The sequence below is a fragment of the Cynoglossus semilaevis genome, chromosome 5 (genome assembly GCF_000523025.1).
Source record: "Cynoglossus semilaevis isolate Cse_v1.0 chromosome 5, Cse_v1.0, whole genome shotgun sequence".
NCBI classification, from domain to species: domain Eukaryota; kingdom Metazoa; phylum Chordata; class Actinopteri; order Pleuronectiformes; family Cynoglossidae; genus Cynoglossus; species Cynoglossus semilaevis.
The window spans coordinates 737,240-761,198 of record NC_024311.1 but is presented as its reverse complement, the minus strand read 5'-3'; the positions used below and the strand labels follow the sequence as shown (position 1 = coordinate 761,198).

Here is a 23,959-nt window from a genome sequence, read left to right as displayed (position 1 = left end):
CACACACACACAGACACACTGCAGGCTGGTGTGGTTTCTAATCATCTTGCCCTCTGCCATCTTTATCAACACTGCTGCAAACAGACCCCTCTAACCCATCTCCTTTTTTTTTTTGCCTCGCCCCTCCACGTCACCCCCTCCCTTTATCCTCCTCCTCTCACACGCCCTCCCCTCTTTTCCCTCTCCATATTTTCTCCCCCTGCATCTGATTAAGTTAACAATGTGCTGTTATTTGCATGCTGATTTGGCAGACCCCCACCCGTCTTTTTTTTTTTTTTTCTCTGTGACAAACAGGAGAGGCTGGATCAGAGTAATATGATTGTAACAGCGGCAGCAGCAGACAACAACGACGACGACAATCTGCCTCAAAGACCAGGTGTTCACCACCCGCCTCCCCTCTTCCATTCCTGCCCCCCTCCATCATTTTTCTTCTTGTGTTTTACTCCTCTTTTCCTTACCTCCCCTCTCACTTTCTTCTGCTCTCCTTCCTCCTCTCCTCCACTTTCATCCTCTTTTGTCGTCTCCTCTCATCTCTCCCTGGTGTGTTTATAAGCTTGTATTATAATCAAATCTGGAGCGAGGGAGGCCTGTCTTTTTTTATTAATTACAGGCCGCTGCTGATGTGAAATGTATTCCGAAAGCATCTTCCCAAATAGGTCGGCGCTACAGCTTGCTATTCTTATCACATTTAAATGTCAACACCGTGCAAAGCCCTACAAATTAGTTCAGGCAGGCATCAACTCACCCTCCAACCCCCCGCCCCACACACACACCCATTTAACATTTAAAACACCATTCTGTAGGGGCTCAAAGAGCGATTTAAATCAGTTTACACACACACACACAAATGCATATATGTGTATTTATATATATATATATATATATATATATACATACAGATATACAGAGATAGCATTTCAGCTTTTCAAACTTCTCATCCCGTCAAAGACATTTAGCTGCCAACCTTTGCCTGAGAGAATCCAGGCAGGAAGAAAAAAAAAGGGCAAAAAAATAAAAAAAAAAAAGCAACAGAAACAATGCATTATCTTTTATGAATAATGAATTTTCCTTTCAATTCACGTAGAAGTGTTTCTGCAACATCCCAGCACACAGTTAGTGTCCAAATTAATAAATCAAGAGTAGAAAAAAAAAAGGACGAAGAAAGAGAAGGTGGAGGAGTGTTCCTGAGCTCTAACCCATCACTGGTAAATAACAACAACGATTTGAAACACATCTGTTCACATGCGCAGCCAAACTCAGCTTTGTTTTCCAACACATTAGTGTTAAGTATCATGTCTTTTTCACATGCTAAAATCATCCAGAGGGGGAAATTTAGCCCAAACGCAGTGGACATTAGTTTGTGTTTCGCTTCGTCACCTACTGATTTAAAAAAATATCACTATATTTTTTTTTAATAAATACTCAAACTTATAACAACAAGATCTGGTAACCAATAGGACTTTGTTGAATATTTGTTGTTTTATTTTATTGTGCACAGTGCACAAATAATATGTTTAAGGAACTCATTGGTCAAAAGTGTAGCTTTTTTTTGTGGTGGCCAATGATTGACATTTTTAAGCAGGATTATTCTCACAATTTCCTTTGATTAATAACATTGTTATGCACAAAATTTAGCAACAACAAAAAAACTAAGTATTGAGCAAAAATAAAAATAAATCCTGCTTTGAGTACGATGGAGAAATAATATCTGGTTTGCCATCGTAGGGTGTGAAATATGGCGAAAAACTTAACAAAACTTTCACAAATCTTGTTTACCTGTACGTACAGGTTGATTCTTGCAATATTTTGTATGTATCGTTTACAAAATGTCGTTGATTCTTGCAATATTTTGTATGTATTGTTTACATAACGTCTTTTAATTTTCCTTTTTTTTTTAACTGTTTATCTCTTCTTAGGCTAGACAATGCTAAGTTTATTATGAAAATAATGAAAATATTCTAAATTAAAAGAAATTGTATATACCACAAAAATCCGCAATAAAGTGACAGAATTTGCACTGATGGCTTGACAGTAAAACCACAATACATATATATATATATATATATATCACAGTGTGAGTTTTTGCAACCCACAAATGCTCTTACTGCTTGAGAAGTTGTGGATTGATGTACAGTCAAATACTGATCAACAGCCCATGGTTTGTCCATACATTTATTCAGAGGCAGTGGGCAACTGACTTTCCAAAAATAATGATACACATTAAAAGTGCTTTAACTAAATAGAAAAATGTATTAACACAATACTAACATACTAACATGCCCAGCCCTGGTTGTTTTCGTTGACTTCTGTTTCCAAAATCCTTTGTTAGGATTAACCTCAGTGACACAAACTGACCACAGGAGGCAGCAGTAGAGCAGCAGCTTCTGTGTCCCTTGTGTTGTCTGACCCCCCTCCTCCACCCACTCCCCCCCTCAAAACAGTAGGCCTGCAGTCTGAAAAAAAAAAAAGCACTGACTCCAGTTAACACTAGAGACCTCATTGAGATCAGCGATGACTTCCAGACTTGACACTTGAATAGACACATTACAAAGCCCCAGAGTGAGTTGGGGTCTCACATGTGTGGGGGAGGGGAAGAGATACTTAGCCTTCAGGAGATGTTGGCTCTGTTAAGCTGTTTCATGCCATGAGGATGCAGGATCAACACACACACATGTGCACACACACACATACCCTGCAGCTGGTTTTGTGTCATTACAACACTCACCCTGGTTATTCCAGTCACAGCGTGAACATTAAGCTAAAGGCAGCAGAAAATCACAGTTTTTATATCTAACAAAAGGTTAAAAAAAAAAAAAAGAAGCAGAACTTCCACGCCTATGTGAACTATTCCACGGAACTGACGTTCTGGCATGTAGAATTCTAAATATTTTGAACATAATGCCATAATATATATTTTTTCTATGAACTGGTTCAGTTCTCAAGTAAAGCCCAAGCCCATCAAACTCTAAAGTTTGATGGGCTTTGGAAATACTTTATGAGAGATTAAGGCCTATTAGGCCTACGGGGCAATGGTGACAATGGTGGTTAAGGAAGCAGATTTGTGTCTGGGAGGTTGCAGGTCCAAATCCACCAGGTGCTGTTGAGGTGCACTGAGCAAGGCACCGATCCCTGGAGACTCAGCTTGAGTTGCCCCCTGCTTTCTAAGGTGATGTGTTAAAGGCAGAGGGCAAGTATCGCTGTATGCCGTGGTGCGCTGTGGTTTACTTATTTACTTTTATTTACTTTTACCTTTACCCTCCCGTTGACGGGTTGACGGGTTCGCATCTTGTCACAGAATCAGATTATGAGAAAAAGTTGGCACAAGCTATGCAGTACAGGAGCACGCACACGCATACGCAAACACACACACATATTATCAGCCACTAGGTCACCTTGACCTAAAGGACCACACGAGGGTTAAGAGTCCAAGAAAAGTTTGCATTTTTGTTTTAAAAACAAAAAAAAAATTGATTTATGGCATCATTTGAATAAAGCATTAGGTTCCAATATGATGATCACAGTGAAATAAATAAATAAAATGATCACAGTGATTTTTTTTTTTTTTATATCTAACTGGAAATACTAAAAAACAGTGCTATGTCGTGATCCAGAACATTGATCCACTCCTGCACTTCTTCTTGGTCAATTCAAGTAATTTATCAGTCGGTCTATTGTTACAGTATATATGCATTATTATATATTAGGAGTTCTAAAATGAGCAGCAAATCTGGTGTAAGGGTCACAGAGAGACTTTGAGGATCAGCTTTCACTCGCCCTATTACATCAGCATAAGTAACTGAATCTTCAAAGATAAATGGCTTAAAGGAGACCCAATCCCTGCCTAACTGCACAGCCTCCATCCACCTCCAGGCTCGGATAAGACTCCAGCTCATTCCGCTCCATGTCTGCCGCACAAATGTAGCATGGGCGTGTGCATAATGTGGACTGGAGTGAAATGTCAGAGAATTATATATCCTTTTTTTGCGCAAAGTGGCCCCTCAGGCTTTAATTGACTGGGCTGTAAAGTGAGTTTAGAAAGGACGAAAGAGAGAGGAGATGAAGATGAATCTGTTTCATTAGAAGCTGTACAGAGCTTGATGGTAGAAACTGGCACTGAGAGACAGCGGACGAGGGGGAGAGGGTGGGAGAACAGAAAATATTCATCAGTTTACAGTCTAACATGCAGCATACCAGCATTTGTGTCCGGACTTCGCAACTGATCACATTCAGCAGAATTTTCAACTATAATCTTGGATGATATATCACAACGAACTCTTGTCTGGTCAGAGTTGTTATGATACCTGTCAAATAATTAAACTTTTTATTCAGAGTTATCAAAGGTAAAGTGATTAACCATCATTAGTAATGCTTAATCATGATTTGATTTATTTAAGCGTTCCTAATAGTGACAATTTTTACTGTATATTGTACCGTAATGTCCAGACTATAAGCTGCTACTTTTTTCACACACTTTGTGACTGGCACTGTTCGTAAAAAAAAACATTAATTTAATTAAATTAATTATTTTATTGAATTAATCCCATGTTACAACATGGACACCTGCGGCTTATAGAGAAGTTCGGCCTATATATGTACATTTTTTTTTCTCTTTTTAAATTGAGTGGGTGTGGCTTATATTCAGGTGTACATCAATATATATCAATAGTCTGGAAATTACAGTAAGTAGAACGGTAAATCACATCATGTAAAGAAGGATGGATGAATGGATGGACTGCAGTGGCTGGGCCTCACCTCTGGGTGAACCACCTTCGGGATCATAGTGTCTCCCCTGGCAGTTAAGTATATGCAAATGAAAGTGTTTCACATCGGTTTTTATTTGTGATAAACCCAAATGATGGAATTCCCAATACTTTCTTTGCTGTTCTCTCTATTATGGGAGCAAACACAAAGGTGGATCTCACAAAACGTCAGCCAAAATCAAGTTCTCGTCAAAGCTGCAAAAGAACAACAGACAGAGGAAAGAAAACAGGACTCGCTACTTTCCCACGGCCTTCATTTACCAATTATCCTGAGCTCCTACTGACAGTTTAACACTGTCACTGTGTCTGTGCTGAAGCCACTGAACACCTGACTCTCCTCATCCCACTCGACTACAACACCGGCACCAACAACACCGCATCCTTCACACTCTGCTTCTTCTTCTTCAGCCTTAAGAGCTGAGAGGAGAAAGACTTCCAGGTTCCTTCAGGCAATCACAGGAGACAAAAGAAAAAAAAAAGAAAAGAAAAAAGAAAGGAGGAACGGAGTTTGACTCCCAGAAAAAGTCTTTGATTTGTGAATCACTGAGACTCACTGTCAAGACAGACAGTGGAAGTATGTTAGAAGTGTAAAATCACTGTACTGCCTGCTATATCTGTTCTAACTGTTAATTGGTCTTGATCAGATTTTTACAGGTCTTTATTTGACTGATAGCCTGACCTGTGTTATAGTCTAATAAGTAATATTTGTTTTACAGCATTGTTTCGTTTTGTTCTGTTTCAAGACCATGTTGGAAAATCAGCAGTGTTAAAACAATGTCAAAACCTGTGCTGGTTACAACAGCGGTATTTCCTGCTGGAGGAAATTTTGATAATAGATAGATTAAATGTAGGGGATCTAATGTAGGGCTACAGAATTAATTCTCTTTGTAATCCAATTTTAATAAAGAAAATTAATGCTTACAAAATTTTAGATCCCCTTAATTCATTTAAATCAAAGAAAAGTTTAGTTGACAGGACACAAAGCTGTACTTTAAGGCAACACTCCCCAACCCATTGTGTACCAAAGACCGGTCAGTCGGTATCGGTATTACTGCGGACCGGTAACATTGCACCATCATTGAACCATTATTGCATTTTTCAAAATAAAAACATCTTTTAGACTTTATTCTGTTAGTATCAGAGTCAGAATTATCTGTTGTTTTGAAACATTGTCAAATCTTAATGAAAAACGTAAAGGGATATGACTGAATTCTTTTTTAATGAGGTAAATTAGCAAAACAGAAGTACATATTTTCACCGTGTCCCACTGCGGCCTGGCACCAAATGACCAACAGACCGGTACTGGTCCCCGAACCGGGGGTTGGGGCCCCTGCTTTAAGGTACTTTCAGTGGCCAACAGAACCAGAACAGCTGCATGAAAGCTTAATGACACTTCATCACAAACCTGTAATTTGCTTCTCTGCAGGAAGACTTCAGGTTCGAGTCCAAGTTACCACTGAGGTGCTCTGAGCAAGGCACCGTCCCACACATTGTTTAAAGCTGCCCACTGTTAACTTTGGTGATGGGTTAAAAGCAGGGCTCACATTTCATTGCAGTGGTGTGCTGTGTCACAATGACAAGTAGTTCGCTTTCCTTTCCTTCCTTTCCTTGTAGGCATTCTTAGATTCTACAAGAAGTTTCTGTGTACATGAAAAAAAACTTCCAATGTTCCTGACAATTCGGAGTTTCCATCAACTGTTGTGTTTCACGTTTCAGTTTCTGGAAAACTTCCAGGAGGTTTGCAGATGGGGGGTATACCCTTGTCTCCGCTGCTCTTACGGATTCATTCCTCCGCTGTCGCAGTGTTTCACAAACTCAACCAGGCAACAAACAGGACAGAGACACCACAGAAGCATAATGGCTCATTAAAGAGAAGGCAGACGACTTAGGCAAACAAAGCAGCCTTCACTGAGCTGTCACCGAAACTCCTGCAACGTCCAAACCTGCTCCCGTGACAGGGAGGAGAAACCGCATCAAACTCCGTCTTCCAGTGTTTCGACTGCAGTCTCTGTCTGCTCTGCGACAAATGTCTGGTGACTAAATGTTGTTATTATTATCTTTTTTATTATTGAAGAAGATCGCATACTAGAGAAACATAACAAAAAAAATCTTTACTGATATTAAAAATCTACTGTTAAGCAAACAAACCACATTTCCATTTACAACACCTAGATGTAGACTAACGTTGAGCCGGAGTATAAGTCGCACCAGCCAAGAAATGCATAAAAAAAAAAATTTAAAAAAACATATACTGGCATAAGTCGCATTTTTGGGGGGAAATTGTATTTTACAAAATCTAAGACCAAGAACAGACATTTTATCTTATCCAAGTTTATCTTTATCCAAGTTATAGTAATAACAATAGAATAGAGAACAACAGGCTGAATAATGTATTTTAAATATATAATTTAAATATATGAGTTGTACTCGAGTACACAAGTCACAAACCCAGCCCAAGGATGACAAGTGAAAAGTGTGACTTATAGTCTGGAAAATACGGTAGTTTAACATTTCTTATGAAGACTGCAGAATTTCCATTTTCTTATCAATGGAGTAGATCAAGTGGTGATAATCTACATCATGCGTGTCAAATCTGGCCCACGGTGTATATTTGACCTGCGAGATCATATGAATTGTGTACTAGAGTTGGCCTGCAAGTACAATATATAGGCCCCATATACTGTATACTGAGCTGCTGGGTAGGAGAAACGATTAGGAGCCCAAAAGATCATCAATCAAGATCAAGATTATCAACGTAGGGAAGAAGAACATGTTGGTGGTTGGTGTAACGGTGCAGATTGAGATGGAGGCAGATGATTTGATGTCAACACCTTTAGAGAGAGCCAAGCAAAGAAGAACAGAAAGAAAAAAGACAAAAAGATCTTTGTGCCTTTTTATAGGCCTATCAGCGATATTTGGTAATTTTTACGCATAATATAACAAGATTATGTTTTTCCACCAATAGAAGATAACTTCGTGTAAACGAAATGATGAAGTGAAGACGTTGTTATCCGATCAGTGGTTCTCAATTATTTTCTGTTATGCACCCCACCTAGTGGACAAAATGTTTTTCACACCCCCTCTGTCTAGCATGCCATACTCCATTAGAAGCCTCTCACGCCCAACCCGCCGCCCCTCTCCCGACACCTCACAGTGCCCCCAGTGGGCCTCGCCTTACTGTTTGAGAAGTACTGCATTATCCATCCAACCATCCATCCATTTTCATCCGCTTATCCGTTACCGGGTCGCGGGGGCAACAGTCGCCACCCAAATCACACTGCACCATCCTGCGGTCCACTGAGTCCACTGGAAGGTTCCAACCGCCCTAACCGGGATTCGAACTTACCCAGGAGGTGAACCCTGGGATTCCACACCAATGAAAGAGACATTGCCTCTGGGCCAAAGCGCCACAGTACTGCATTAGTAAAATATTATTTTACTCGTCTTTTACTGTTCTAGCTGGAGACCGTCATTGATCCATGGACCTGAAAGAACATCTATGGACCCGTTCAGGACCATCTGAAGACTGCACTGGATAATTCCTAAAGGTCTGTAGCCATATCTAAACCTTTGAGGGGAAACAGAGAAACTGTACCAAGTCCTTTAAGAGGCTTAAAGTTTAGGTACCTGGCACTCTGTAACGGAGCATGGGACCATGCACATGCCACTGAGTCTCTGCAGCAGACACAAAGGTTTATAACAAAATAAGACCGTGATGAGAAAAGCGGAATTAGTCACTTCTCTTTCTTTAATTGACAAAGTTCATCTTTGTGTGGAGAGTAAAAAATAAAGAACTGTCACTTAATATTCAAAAATTTGAATGAAAGATTTTACATACACACACACACACACACACTGACCAAAACCTGAACTCGGCTGCTCTCAAAAATCTGGGACAGAACATCTGTCCTTCTGAATATTTTGGGATCAGTCCCATTCATTTAGAGCTGAGAATGACAAATTAAGTTTCAGAGGGAAGAAGGAGACGAGGAGAGAAGGAGGAGGAAAAAAGAGACATGTAGAGAGACGAGGAGAGAAGGAGGAGGAAAAAAAAGACATGTAGAGATATGTGAAAAACACGAAAGGAGAGGGAATAAGAAACAAAATAAAATAGGTGATGATTTCAAGGAAAAAGTCGAAGAAGAAAATGAAGAAGAGGAGAAAGAAAGACAGAAGGAAAGAGACAGAGTAGGAATAGAAAAGAGGGATGTGGAAAACAATAGGGCAGATGATGAAAAAGAAGAGTTAGAGGGAGAGAAGGGAGTAGAAAAAGAGGTGATGGTTCAGGGAGAGGAGAAAGGAGAAGAGGGAGGAGGAAGTGTCAGAAAAATCCAGGCAAATTACAGCAAGAAGCAAATAGTAAAGAGTAATTCAAGATGACGACAAACCGGAAAAAAAAAAAAAAAATTCAGAAAAGTGACTGACCATTCACATTTTTACAGCATGGTAGTTTAAAATGAACTCGAACTGAATCGATATTTACGAAAACTTACAAAACTGTTCATAAGTAATTATTTTTGAAGAAGAAGATGTGGCAAAAATGTCATACTCAGATTAGGATAATAATGTCACGGGGAGAAAAAAATGACAATGTTTTTGTATGACGAGGACTAAAAATACACACAATAGCTTTGAGATGAAGAGAGAGGCAGAAAAAGACAAGGCAGAGAAAATGTTTTGTCCCTCAGTATTTTCACTGAATAATAGGAAATGTTAATTTGAGACCATTGTTGTTTTTTTTTTTTTTAAGCGATTTAGCGGCTAAATTTAGTCGCAGCTTTGTGTTAAAGAATGAGGTGGTTTCGTTTATTTCTCACATGTTTGCGCCTTTTTCTTTTATCCTCCTCCATGTGATCTCTGTGTTTGTGTGAATGTAGCCGTGTGTGTGTGTGTGTGTGTGTGTAATGTACACACATTATAGCTCAGCCAGGCAATTTCTGCAATTAAAAAAGACAGAAACATAATTATTTTGCTGCTCAGTCACTCGACATTTTCCGGAGTCGACGATGCACAGATCACAGCTTTAATAAAAAAAGGTTAATCAGTTGTTAATCAGAGGATTAATAACCTGTTATTTTCTTTACAAACCATTAATATTTCGCCATAAATATTTAATGCTGATTTTTTTTTTTTGTGACAAAGTCAGTGACAGTGACGTGAGGCGTTAATGTGCATAAATCATGCTTTGGTGAAGACCAATAAATTCATTCATGTTTATTAATACAACCTTGGAGAAAAACAATAGTCTTTACATTATTCACAAAGATATTAGTAAAGGATTTATGAACAGCAGGACCACAGGACAGAGAGAGGAGAGGAGAGGAGGAAGGGGGGTGGAGAAGGTGAGATAAGTTAATTAACGTTAAGGATAAAAAACAAAAAAAAAGGGGCCCTAAGTAAAGGGAGAAAATGTCCTTATAATACGTAGAATTATGCTTTACTATACTCCTTTCTGTTCTCCCTTTATGTGTTGCTGAAAAAATCCGACATTAACTTCATCAAGACCCGAGTTAAAAATGCCCAGCCAGGCTTCGGTAGTCCACACAGACGCCACGTCATGCAGGATGTTGTTTTTACAGTGTTTGTTACATGATTGGAGTGACAGACAGGAGACATCTGATGAGATGTCAAACTCCTGACATAGGGAATACATATTACATATTACATTACAAAATGACTAAAGCTAAAAATAAGCTCATAATGTATTATAATAGAGTTTGAATTTAAAAAAAAGTAAAACTAAATCTAAAAAATCATTAAAAATTATGAAAGTGAAAACTTAAATAAAATTATAGTTTGAGATCAAATGTTAAAAAATAAATAATGAAATACCCAATAATAAAAAAATGGTGAAATGAAAATCTACAGGGATGGGGGGGGGGTAAAATTGACATTTTTTTTGCCCCACTCCTTTATCCCCTCCGTAACAAAACCCTAGCCCGTCTGCTAATTAAAGCTAAGCAAATATTGCTTTTTTCTTCGCTCCATTTGTTTCCCAAGAACACACAAATGTTCTCAAAATACAGTTTCCCGACTCAGATGTAATTAAATTCTGCCTCTTGGTAAAAAAAAAAAAAAAAATGCAGACGTTTCACAATTAAAGCTGTTTTCAGTCACAGGATCTAAAGGCAGAGAGTGGAGCTGAAAGTAAAAGGCCGATAGACATGCTCCTCAGTGACCCACGATATCATGTGTTTGTGTGTGTGTGTGTGTGTGTGTGGAATGAGGATCGGTTTTAGACTCAAGGTCCGATTCAGAATCTGAACAATTAGGATAGTCAGAATAAGAATCAGGGTCAGAAAAAGGATCTGATAATATGGAATAAAATATGGATTCAAATCAGGACTCAGCCCTCTTCCTTATCTACCCCACACGTGTCTTTGATCTACTCCCTTCCTCTACCGCCACGTTGACTTCCTCCCTGCCAGTTTGTTTCTTCTTATCATGAGTGAACTACTGTTTCTTTTAAGAAGGACTCCAATTTTTTTCTTTTTTTTTTTTTAATTCTGCTCGTTTTATGAGTTACCCTGATCTTCTGGCCCCTGCTCATACTCTCGTTTTTTTTCTCTCTGGTTAGGTTTGATGTCCAACAGTTGAGTTTACTCCTGCTCCGCTACAGTCAGGAAAAGGATTAGGTGTGAGTTTGGGGTTTAAAGGTTTAAACCAGGTATGTGGTATGTTGAGGATTAGGATGAGAATCAGGAATTTAATAGTGATCAAAACCGGGGTGAGATAAGAACCAGAATAAGAATCGGACTGAAATGTGGAAGAAGGATAAATGCCGTTTGATCTGAAGGGTTACTGGATTTAGGAGTACATCAGAAAAGATGATAGGATGATAATATAATTCAGCAGTCCCCTACTTTTTTGTACCAAGGACCAGTCATCTAGTATCGGTCGTTACTGCGGACCGGTAAAACCGCGCCATTTTTTTAAGGATAAAGAATACATTTTTAAAATAAAACATCTTTTAATCTGTTAGTATCAGAGTCTGAAGGACCAATTGGTTTAAAAATTATCTTTAAATGAAAAAAGTAATTGGATTTTTTTTTATGAAGTAAATAAGTAAAACTGAAGTACATTTTTTCACTGTGTCCCAATGTGGCTGTGTACCAAATGACCTACGGACCACTACTGGTCCCCGGACCAGGGCTTGGGCACCCCTGATAGAATGAATTGCGATGCTATGATTAGACTTAAAATCAAGCACATTTATATGGGACAATTTCCCATTAATATCATGACAACCTGAATTCTATTATCAAAGGCTGTTTTACAGAAAATTGAGGCAGTGAAACATACCGTAATATGATATGCCATGCGGCTAATACGGCCTAACAAAGTTCATACCGCTAGCGATCAATGACTTTTCTGGTAGGCTACTGTGTGTTATACTAGTAGCGTATGTCTGTCTGTTAAATGGTTTTGTGCGTATATATGCGTGGGGCACGTGCGAGAGGGAGAACAGTAGCGAAAGTTGAGAGAAGTCTGAGCCCTGTCATGTTGGAGCGCAAGTTGGTTATACAGGAGCTGTTAAAACACTGTGTAAGTACTGTTGTGCTCGGTGTGGCTGCCAGAGCTAATGTTAGCTTCAGCCCTGGAGCAGATCAATAAGTCCTGTCAATCCAACTACGGTTGGGGCGTCGAAGCAGTAAAGAGCTAACATGTAACCAAACATGTTCGGAAAAAAGCATTTATTTAATTAAAAGTGTAAATATCCCATGTTCCACCACTCGTGCAGGTTATTGAGAAATGTGGCTACTTTTTAAATTTAGTCTTATATTCAGGTGTGCCAAAATGGTCCGGAACGTACAATATATTTCATTTTGTTTTTATAGATTGCTGCATTTTTTCAGTAAAAATCCTCGAATTAGGCTGTTTTTTTTTACACTAAAATCTCTGCTGAAAAGTTCTAAACTGTCACTTTTGGTACCATCTGTAACCGGCTCACATTTTTGTTACATTTCCCTCAGATTTAAGCCCAGTTTCCTGTCTTACAGTCAATAAAATTGCTGGTAAAGAACAAAGACGGCAGCAACAGAAAGTGCTGCATACAAGCTGTGAAAATAACCTTTGTTAAATCCATAAACCTCTCTCCTCTCTCTCTCTCTCCCTCTTTCCTCTTTCCATCATTGATGAGTCTGTGTCTCCATCTTTCTCCCCTCCTTTGTCTTAAGCTCCAAATTGTGTTTTTATTGAAGGTCTACAGGGATCGGTGGCTCAAATGCCATCCATCAAGCTGTCGATGGATCCATGCCTTCATTTAATGATCACTCCACCTCATATGCATTTTACATGCAGCCATATTTCTATAATGGGAATCAATGGAAAGCAAATAAAGGCTGGAACCCGGAGAGGCAGCTGCACGTGCGAGAGATGAGCGTGCACGTCCTGTGTTTGTGAATAAATACAGAAACAAACAGCAGCAGCAGCTGTGTGTTGTGAAAGGCACATGTTTATTTTGCAAAAAAACTGGTCTGGACTGAATATGACTGTGAACAAAGAAAAGAATAGGGTTTTTATTTTTTATTTTTTTAATGTCAATCTTTTTTTTTCCAATTCTATAAAATATGATTCAGAGAAGTTTTAGTTTATGAAACTAATGAATATCATGATTTTGTATGATTTTCCCTCTCAAAGGTAAAAATCTTTTCAGTTCGGTTATTGTTAAATATTTTTGCTTTTTTAATTCTTAGCTATCTTCTAATGCTTGGCCTTTTCTAAATAAATCTTTGATCACCGTATTTTCCAGACTATAAGTCGCACTTTTTTCATCCTTTGGCTGGGTTTGCGACTTATACTCGTGCAACATATATTCAAATATATAATTATACATGTTTGGTATTTTCACACTGATAGCCACTAGAGGGCACTCTAGCTGGCTGGTGCGAAAATTATAAATGTTTGGCTGGTGCGACTTATAGTCTGGAAAATATGGTACGTCGTAATAATGACAAAAAATATTTGTACTTTTTTTTTTTGGTTTTCTCATCTTTTAGTAAAGTTTTAACGATAACGGGACCAAAAAATTAAATATTAATATTTGAATGTTGTAGTGCTCTTTAGATTAATACATTTGCAAATACCCAAGAGATTTAAGTGATTAAAGAGTTTCAGACTTTCAAACAAAACAAGACCTAGAAAAATATCAGGTTTTTAGTAGAGCAACACCAAGAAGTTCACGAAGATGTTGACTAGGACAAATTCAAGAAGGAATTTCGGATAAAAAGACAAGGCATAGATTTTTAAAGATTTGTAAAGATTAAAACAGCAGAACAGCGAACCAAGAAGAGTACAGTCTTAAGTACGGAAGTATTAAACCGGTCTGGAGTACTGTGCGTATTGTGGTTGCATTTTCATACATTTAATCTAAAATCGAAATAACCATAAACATCTACATTAAAGCACTTTGAGAGATGTATATGCAACTACAGTTTTAAAGAGATGAGAATGTTAGCGAAGGTGACAGGAAGACGAGAGAAGTTGGGAGTGAAGACGACAGACGGAGATAAAGAGAGAAGGAGAAATAATGAAAGGAGAAGAAGAGATGATGGCAGCTTTTAGTTAAACACAAATTTCATCATAAATGCTGGAAATAAGGAGATGCCTGCTCCGAAACACTTAACTTTCTTTTCCACTTTCCCCCTTTTTTCCTTTTTTTTTTACTCCTCAGCGCAAAGTGAGGATCAGATATTAAAAATGACAGCTCTTCTAAGTGCTGTGAGTCAGGGCGGGTCAGGCGCGGAGGAGGAGGCGGAGCCTTGTCAGCAACCATCCGTCACCGTCCATTAGAAACAATCAGAGACCAGTGAAAGGAAGGTGATTGTTATTAAGCTGCAGGGCCCCGCCGAGCTCAGGGGCCCAGATGTGGCCATGCATACCAAACAATCGCAGAGCACGAAGCTGCTGAGGGTGGGGGGAGGGGTGGGATCAGATGAAGAGGATGAGAACATCAGGATTTGTCCAAGGACTAATGGACTTTTTTGTGTGTGTCATTTCACATAGTTGAAGTTTGTTATTTAGCACGGGATGGACTTTTTTGAGCCATCTCACCACACACACACACACACACGCACGCGCGGACACACACAATTGATTGAATGAGGTAGCGAGAAAGAGAGGATTTCCTACAATAATTACAACCTAACATCCGGAAGGATGATGGGACGGAGAGAGATGCTTCCTGAACACATGGACACGTGTCCATGAGTGATAGAGAAGAATCATCTTGGTTGAAGAGTTCCATTACGCAACTGGACATGAAATGTTCTCAAAGAAAACGTTTCGCCTCTCATCCAAGAGGCTTCTTTAGTTCAAGCCGGTGGAAAACGTTTCGCCTCTCATCCAAGAGGGCTTCTTTAGTTCAAACCGGTTGTGTGGTGTGCAGCAGATATATACTGTAGGTGGGACAAAAAAAATATATGTGGGTGATAATAATGCATATAATGCTCTCTTAGAAACAATACCCAAAGGATTCACCTCAGTCAAAGAGGCATGCGACCGAAACAGTTCTGGTGAGGATTGCAACGATCCATCACACTCCTAACGACTGTTAACACTTCCCCAGTTGACCCCAACGGCCCACCCAACAGGAGCTTTATTCTTCGTCACACCCAGAGTATATATTTGCCGTACTCTCCACCACCAGATAGAACTGAAAAAAGCCTCATTGGATGAAAAGTGAAACGTCTTCTTTGAGAAGATGTAATGTCCAGTTGCCTAACAGAACTCCTCAACCTTGACCGTGACATGGATCTTCATTGACAAGAAGCATCTTAAGACTTGATCCTCAAGTGCAAAACTATTGTCTATTGTTTGTGTGTTTTTAAAGGGATAAAAATAACAGTCTCCGCTTCTCTTCAGGTATTTTTGGTATAAAGAAGATTAGACAACTTACAAAGAAGAGCCGATTTTGATCATTATAAGCAGTAATTAAAACACCAGTAGCAGGAAAGACAGACCCCCTCCCACCCCCAGTCCTCCATTCCCTGATTCAAGTCTAAGACATAAGTCAAGTGGTTCTGATGTTTCTCTCACAGTTTCATTTAACACCAGTTTGGGCAAAATCAATCAGACAAAGGCAGAAAGAAATAATAACCTGAGCGCAGACGAGGGAGTCGTTCGCGTTTACTTTCTTTCTTATCCTACGTTTCATCTGCAAACCTTTGATTTCTATTTACTTTGAGGTAGAGAAACATCTCCCTGTGTTTAGGCGGCATTGATCCCGCCGCAGCAGCAGGTTGGAATAAAGACGTCCTGTCACCAGATTTTCTCTCCTTTTTTTTCCCTTCACAGCTTCTCTCTCCTTACAGCTGCTGCTGATGCCGAAGCGGGTTACGGTGTTAAACAGCAAGCTGCTAAATGTTCCCAAAGGTAATAACATCAGCATATACATACATTCAGCTGTGCCACACTTCCAGAGACGGGAAGTTTAGGAGGAGAGGGATTGAGGAGGTGAGGAGCAGGAGGAAAGGGAAAGATATGTAAATAATTAACAAGACAAAGAGGTGAAAAGGAGAAGAAGGTTTTCAATCGTAGACAGTTGTGTTAATAATTATCTGACAATGCTGAGCTGTAACTGAGTCGGGGTTTTTTTTCTACCGTTTGTGAAAAAAAAAACTCTTTAAAAAGTTTATGAACCGATTATTTTCTCTACCTCAGGGGGGTTAAACTCATTTTCACCTAGGATGGCCACATTAGCAATACAGGTTCCCTTGAAGGGCTGGCTGTAAGTGGAAGACTGTATCGATGTAACTACTCCATAATGTATAATATATGTTTCTGCAATTGATTATTGTTTATTTAGGTTACAAATATTGAACATTGCTGTGTAATAATAAAAACATTATCAGGTTAACAAATATTGTACATTGCTGTGTAATAATAAAAAGGTTATCAGGTTAAAAAAGCTCCACTGGGCCACACAAAATGACTTGGTGGGCCACATATGGCCAACGGGCCTTGAGTTTGACACATGTGCTCTATAACTTGGTCATTATTGTTTATTATCACATTTGAGTTCTTCATTATCTAAACTACTTTCGCATCTACAGTCATGAGTACGAGAGTCACTTTAATACAATAGTACCAAGTATCAAGTACATTCATTGAAAGTGTGTTTCCATGCAAAGCCTTTACTGTAATTACAGTCAATTATTTTCCTTGCCTGAAAACCAACAAAAAAGAAAATTAAAGCACTGGAAAACATTTATGGATTTAAAAAAAATGCAAAGTCATTTTTTTTTTTGTTGTAATGAAATGTATTCCTGTCCTTTTTTTCTCCGTATCATTTCTTTTTTCCAGACGGCGTCTCACATTTCACAACGATCAAAGCAACGAGGAAGGATAAAGAGACGTAGCAGAGCAGCATTTGCCATTAATCACTGAGGACGAGCAAGAGGAGGAGGAAGAGGGGAAGGGTGAGAACAGTAGAGACAGGATGAGATAGTGATAAAGACACAGAGGTCCTAGCACAGCTCAGCGTGGAACTGTCTACTCCTTTCAGTCTGCCGTTTGAGTCCAGGAGAGGAGCTAAGTGTCGGTTAAGCTGCTTTTCAATTGTGAGACTGAGAAATATTACAGTGTTCTGTATTTGAATGTCTTCCCAATATTTCACAAAGTCATAGAATAACACAAATGTTGACGGAAATTACATGTCTCCTTTGATTCTGTTTCTTACCCTAGAGAACCTGTTTTGACCTTTTTTTTAATTTCAGATTTATTTTGTTGTGTATTTCATTTAACCTGTCTTGTTCTGTGTTGCCTTTTTTGCTTTAAGTTTTATTCATGTTTATTGTTCATTTTGTTATACTTAGATTTTAGAATGGGAGAATTATCCGAATGTTTGCCACTGTCTCTTGAATGAATGTAAACAAAAAGAAATCCATAACAGATTATTTATAAAAGAGATACTTTGCCATTTACTGTATAATGTGAACAATATGTTTGGTTAAACCTAGTACTTCTCAAATAGTGGGGTGGGACTCGATGAGGTGCCGGGGTTGAGAACCACTGAGTTAAACAAATGAGGGGATGAAAAGTCACGGACCGTCCATTTTGGCACCGCCAATTTTTGTATTCAAAAATTGTCTTTTTATTTAAACTTGTGTTTGTCCGGCCGCTAAAGTGTCTGTCCAGAAAAATTCTGCACCTCCGACAAATATAGTTGGAGGCCCGTCATAGATACATGACATGCATCACCGCACCATGTAGATACTGTAACCAAATAACTAAGAAATTGAGAAATTAACTCATCACTTGCGAGGTTCAGAAAACATGGACAAGAGAGACGACGAATACTTAGACAACACAACAGACATGTTCCTACGGTTCTCGTTTTCACAAGTTAAAAAAAAAAAACAGACTGCTCCTGCTGTTTTCAAAACACAGAACAATAACCTGGCCACACAACTACTATGGAGGAGAAAATCATAAAAAAAAAAAAATGTTTACAAAATTGATGGGTAAAGATTTGCAGCCTTTCCTTTTTACCACAACTGGCCTGCCCCTGTCTTAGAAATTTCCATATGTATTAGTTACAACTAAGTATTTTTATTGTAATTGTCACACTTTGTTTTGCTTTGAAGCAATTTAAAAGTTGTTACTTTCTGATGAATTATGTGCCTTTGTTGAGATATTTGGAGTGTTTTACCTTTTTTTTTTTTTAAAGAAATTTTGCTGTTTATGAGAAATTAGATATAATGAAGTCTCCTAACACACTGCCTCATAATCCAATCCAATCATGCTGTACCCAAAAATTTCATGCCCACTTTGACTAAGACCGGGGTGTGCAAACTTTTTGACTCGCAGGCCACAACGGGTCCAAAAATTTGACAGGGGGGCCGGGTCAGGAGCAGATAGACGGAGCGTTCGTAATAACTAAAACAAATGCCATGTAAAAGTCATAAAGGCTAAAATGCTAAAATGCTTTAATCCTTTTTTTTACGCCATCTATTGGAGAAATGCAGGCATTGCAGGGAAAAGGCATAAGCATCATGATAAAAGAAATTATTAACATAATGTGGACAAGTTTGGCGGGACGGATTAAAAAGCCAAACGGGCTGAATCCGGCCCCCGGGCCGTAGTTTGCCCATGCCTGACTAAGACACGTTTCTGGACTAACATATAGCTTTGTTATCTATTTTTAGCACTTTTACGTTGTTTCTAAGTGCGTGCAACATCGTCCTCTTTATAACCACACATGACGAGGCTCTAACTCCAAATCCACAGTCCTCCAAACCCTCCCCGCTCTGTCCATACCTATTTTTATTTTATTATTTCTCTCCCTGCCATGAATAAATTTTGTCTGTCCCGGACATGAAAATGTCAAATACCTAAAATACACCTAGGCTAAATAGCATATTAATTTTTAATGCCTGCTCATCCTTTGCTGCTATTCTCATATCAGGCCTGTCTGCCGACAGCTGTTGCTGGCTCTGTGAGCCGGGAATTTATCATCCATCTCCTTCTCGGGGCAGGGAGGAAGGAGGGAGTGAGGGAATAAAACAAGAGGGGGAGAGTGACAGAGGAGGGGAAAAGATCTGTTGTTTTCAACACTAGCCACCACCTTTTTCTGAAACTTCTACTTTCTTCCTGATATACGAGTACGATTCAATTACACTAATGCCACACATAAATTCTTCAGATTTCTTTTTTTCCGCCTCATCCTCCTGACCTTGATGTGTATATGTGTGTTATCAGGGCCAGGTTTTGCAGAACATTTTGACAAAGAACGTTAACATTTTGCCACAGCTTAATAGGGATGTTCAGGTCTTCTTCGCTGACTATCGCATCACCAGCTCAGAAGACCGGTCTGACAGGGGTTGGTGGGTTCAGACATGCTCAAAAAAGTGTGTCTTGTGTCAAAAAGCTGTTAGCTTGTGTCAAAAAGCTGTTAGAAAAAATCAGAATCTAGCTTCCCGTAACACGACAGTTGCTGGTCAGATCAAGTACGGAGGTCTAGTAAAAACCTTTTAATTAGTAATTGTAAGATTGTAATATGTATTTGAGTACGACGTGTTTTCTTGTGCCCGAACCGATCAATAAAGAAGAATGGAGATCATTACGAGCTTACCTTAAAACCACTCCTGCATACTGGAGTCAAAGCTGTGTGTCAGGATGAAGAGGCCTCTCACTCGCGCTGCTGATTGACTCTACTGCTCAATGAATGGACACCTGAAAGAAACAGAAGAGAGAGGTGGCGATAAGAAGGTGTGGTGGGACGGAGCAGGCAGTTAGAAATGGAGAAGACGTGAGAGATGAGGTGATAGCACTGTGCAAAAGTTCCAGGACAGGCATGGGTAAACTAAGGCCTGGGGGACGGATGTGGCCCGTTCAGCTTTTGAATCCTGCCTACCCAACTGTTCCAAATTATATAATTTATTTATATTATCATTAAACTTCTGCCTTTTCCCTGCAATACCCACGTTTCCCCAATATATGGCGTCGAAAATGATAAAAGCATTTTGGCATTTTAGCCTCATGCATGACTTACATGTCATATATCTTAGTTTACACGAACATTCCATCTATCTGCTCCTGATTCAGCCTAGATTTATTTTTTTATATATACTGTACATATTTCAGAGATGGGATTAGGTTTTTTGAGCTTAGAAAATTATAAAAGCATTTTATCCTTTATGCATGACTTTTACATGTTGTTTATCTTAGTTCGCATGAACGCTCCATCTATCTGCTCCTGCCCCCCCCCCCGCCCCCCGTCCAATTTTAGAACCCATAGTGGTCCGCAAACCAAAGAGTTTGCCCACCCAGTTCCTACCTAGACCTATTGTATAACCCACCACGGATCTTCTATTGGTATAACCTGGATTAATGTTTTGTCCTGTCCTCACACGGACTTCGTGATATTCGTAATATTAAGACCGTGGCTCTATAACACCCTTCATTCATCACCATGATTGTGTTGTTTTTTTCTGAACAGTCCTTTTAAGAAGGGGTGTCATACTTTACGAAATGTCCCTCAGCAGTTTAAAAGAGTCCCTATTTACATTGTTGTTTGGCTCTGAGTGAAAATAAACCATCACCCGTTATAGATACATTTGAACTTATTAGTTTAATATCCTGCTGATATTTCCCTGCACTTTGTTTCTATGTTTTTTAGTTCATTTCTAAGTTTGTATTTAAGGGTTGGCTTCGTGGCCAAAGTTCTGCCACAAAGACCACTTCTGGCCACAGTTTTGTACAGATGGGTGTTCCTGGCCCTCTGCCAGTTCTGAGCTGATGGCAGTGCTAGAAATTTGGCGATCTCTAAATTTTCCTTGGCCGACCACTGAGTCTGCAATTCTTAACATTGCCTCTTTGGTTGTGAACTGTGAAGAAAGCCTCAAAAGCATGTTTTAAAATTCTGGTCTGCTTGAAAATCTCGTCTGAAAGAGACGTAACACTATATAATATAAATACTACGATTACTAGTATGGAGGTACATCTACCTTCTGTATTTGTTCTATGAATATATGTATGTATGTATAAGTATATTTGTTTCTGTTTTTCTCTGTTTTTTAAAAAAGAATCTCTGTCTGTCTGATCAGAAAATCAACCTTTGGGCGTAAAATGTTTTTTTTTTTAAATGATTGTAAATCAATAATAATAAAAACTAATAAGGATTTTATTTGATTTATTATTACAATATGTAATTGAAAAATTGTAAAACATATAATATTTGTAGAAGAATTCTTTCTTAAAACAATGAAAAAACTGTTGCGCAGTTCTGTGATGTATGCGTGAAGATCAAAATAAAATTTTTAAAAAATCCAACTAATTTTTTTATTTTTTTTTTTTTAACCGAAGAGCGACAAAGCTGCAGAGGTCAAGGGAATGCAGTCAGAAAAAGGTTGAAGATGAAATCAAAGCTGGCTTGGCTGCGATGCCCGGAGGCACGGTTGAAAATCTATCCCTCCAAGGCAAGGCCACCACCAAGGAGAGGAGCAATAGAGAAGGAGAGGAGGGAGAGACGAGGAGCTAAATACTGCACGCCACTCGGGGATCTTTCATTTTCAACCGATCAATACAGGCTTATATTTATCAGGGCCTCTGAGCAGCTGCCACATCTGACAACCTCCACTTCATTTCCACACTCCTCCTTATTCTCCTTCTCCTTCTATGCCTTATCTTCACCACCTCCCTCCTCTTTTCCCCTGTTCTTGTCCTCCTCCTCCCTTTCACCCCCTTATGCCAAATTGAGACCCATCGACCATGAAAAGTGGCAGAGATCCTGGACTGCCATTAACCCCTGTTGTGTCACTGAGACATTCGAACACACACACACAGGCACTAGCGCACGTGCACACACACACACACACACACATGCACAGAGAGACCCTGGAGATATAATTCAGCTAAAGGTCTGTGGCCCTCTGCTTTGAAAAAACATGCCTGATTATTATTACAGCCCTGGCACAGACACCAGCTCCTCCTCATGTCTTTGTCCCTCAGGATACCCAAGGCTTACACACACACACACACACACACGTGTGTGTACAGACACACAAATGGCGTACGCACATACAGATCTGTCACTAAATCAACTTCTATTTATTTACAAATCCTCAAAAAGCCTCCTCCCTGACTTTTACTAAAACCAGTTAAGACGTAAAAATCAAAAATTAACGTAACCACAAATCACATCCTAATCTGGACTTTAGCCAGAGCCCCAGAAATAGGGTTGTGTCTTGTATGGATTAAGATACGCTGCTGAAATAGTCTGTGAATTTTAACAGGAACAGTCCTAACGTATACAAACATTATTTTTTATGAAAAGTTCAAATGACTTTGATTTTGACAGATGACTTTCTAGTGACTTTTATTTCTTTTAAAATTAGAAGTCTAAACACATGTTGGTGGGATTTACATCTGGTGATTGCTTAATGCAGGGAACTTAGACTGGTGTAAAAATGGAACATACTATATTATCTGGACTATAAGTCGCTTTGGAGTATAAATCGCACCAGCCAAAAATGCATGAGGATAAAAAAATATATAAGTCACTTTTTTAATGACTTTTGTAGCTGTCTGTGTGAAAATAACAAACCTGTGAAATTATATATTTTAATATATAAGTCACGCAAACGCAGCCAAAATTTGAAAAAAAATGCGACTTATAGTCCGGACAAATTTCAGCAGATACAATTACCTAATTGTAGGATAACAAATAGCAAACTAAGTAACAAGTCTTCATTTCCGTTGAGCATGCATAAGAAGGATTCCTGTCAAATATTTCTAAAGACAATTATTGGCTTCTCTCATGTTAGTTGATATAAATACTCAAGGATTAAAGGCTGTGTCATCGATTGGTTTCCAAACTTTGTCATTATACCATTGACTATAGTCAACTATAGGAACTTTTCCAGTTCCGATATCGATACTGAAACCGAGACTTTGCACACTGGCCCGATCTCATAATCTTGTTAAATTTACAAAGTCAATACCTCACTAATTGGTTGTTATTACTTTAATTACTTTAATATAATTTTAAGATTTGTTCTTCATTGTTTAAATATATCATTATTAAACTAAGTGACTAAATACACGTGCATTAAAATTACAGTTCAAAGCAACAAATCATTCAAACACACAATGCCTTCGGACATAAACGAGAGCAGCTGAAACAGAAAATGAAAAAGATGTGAACTTGATTTAATTTAAAATAAACAAGAATAAAACTCTTTTGTAAACATTCAATGCAAACAGGAAATTAAAACCCTTCAAAAAATATAACAACTGAAACTGAGAGTACACAGCTATTTCAACTCACTTGATTAAAAAAAAAGAGAAAATAAACAGGAATGAAACATATTGTGCACAAATGGGAAAGGGCCATTGGGTGCTTCTCAGAGCTCTAGATGCGAAAGGGGTGGCGAAGGTCATTTATTTTAATTCTTTTTACACAGTTTCTTGGGCAGTTCATGCAAAACGGTTCAGAAAATATTTAATCCTGATGACAAACTAAACCTTGAACCAAAGTGTATAAGCAGCCATCGTATTACTAAATTCTGGTGAAAAGTTTTATTTAAAAAAAAATAATGAATATCTTTCTCATTTGGATATTTAAATTCAGGAATGTAAACCAGGAGGTCTGTAAAAAAAAAAAAAAAGTTGTTCTGTTCATCATCACAACAATATTCGCTGTGAGGCATTTTAAATAGATAATATCTTGTCCATCTGTGTCATCATTGATTTATAAA

The 23,959-nt window shown here is 38.7% G+C and overlaps 1 protein-coding gene across 2 annotated transcripts in view; it reads right to left on the bottom strand.

Moving 5' to 3' along the window:
• Window positions 1–23,959, bottom strand: part of znf536 (zinc finger protein 536) — a 231,126-nt gene that overhangs the window by 109,500 nt on the left and 97,667 nt on the right. For both annotated transcript variants that reach the window (XM_017032457.2, XM_025055399.1), the window contains one exon: window positions 19,834–19,934. The gene's annotated coding sequence lies outside the window, so the exon portion shown is untranslated. The remainder of the gene's footprint in view (window positions 1–19,833; window positions 19,935–23,959) is intronic.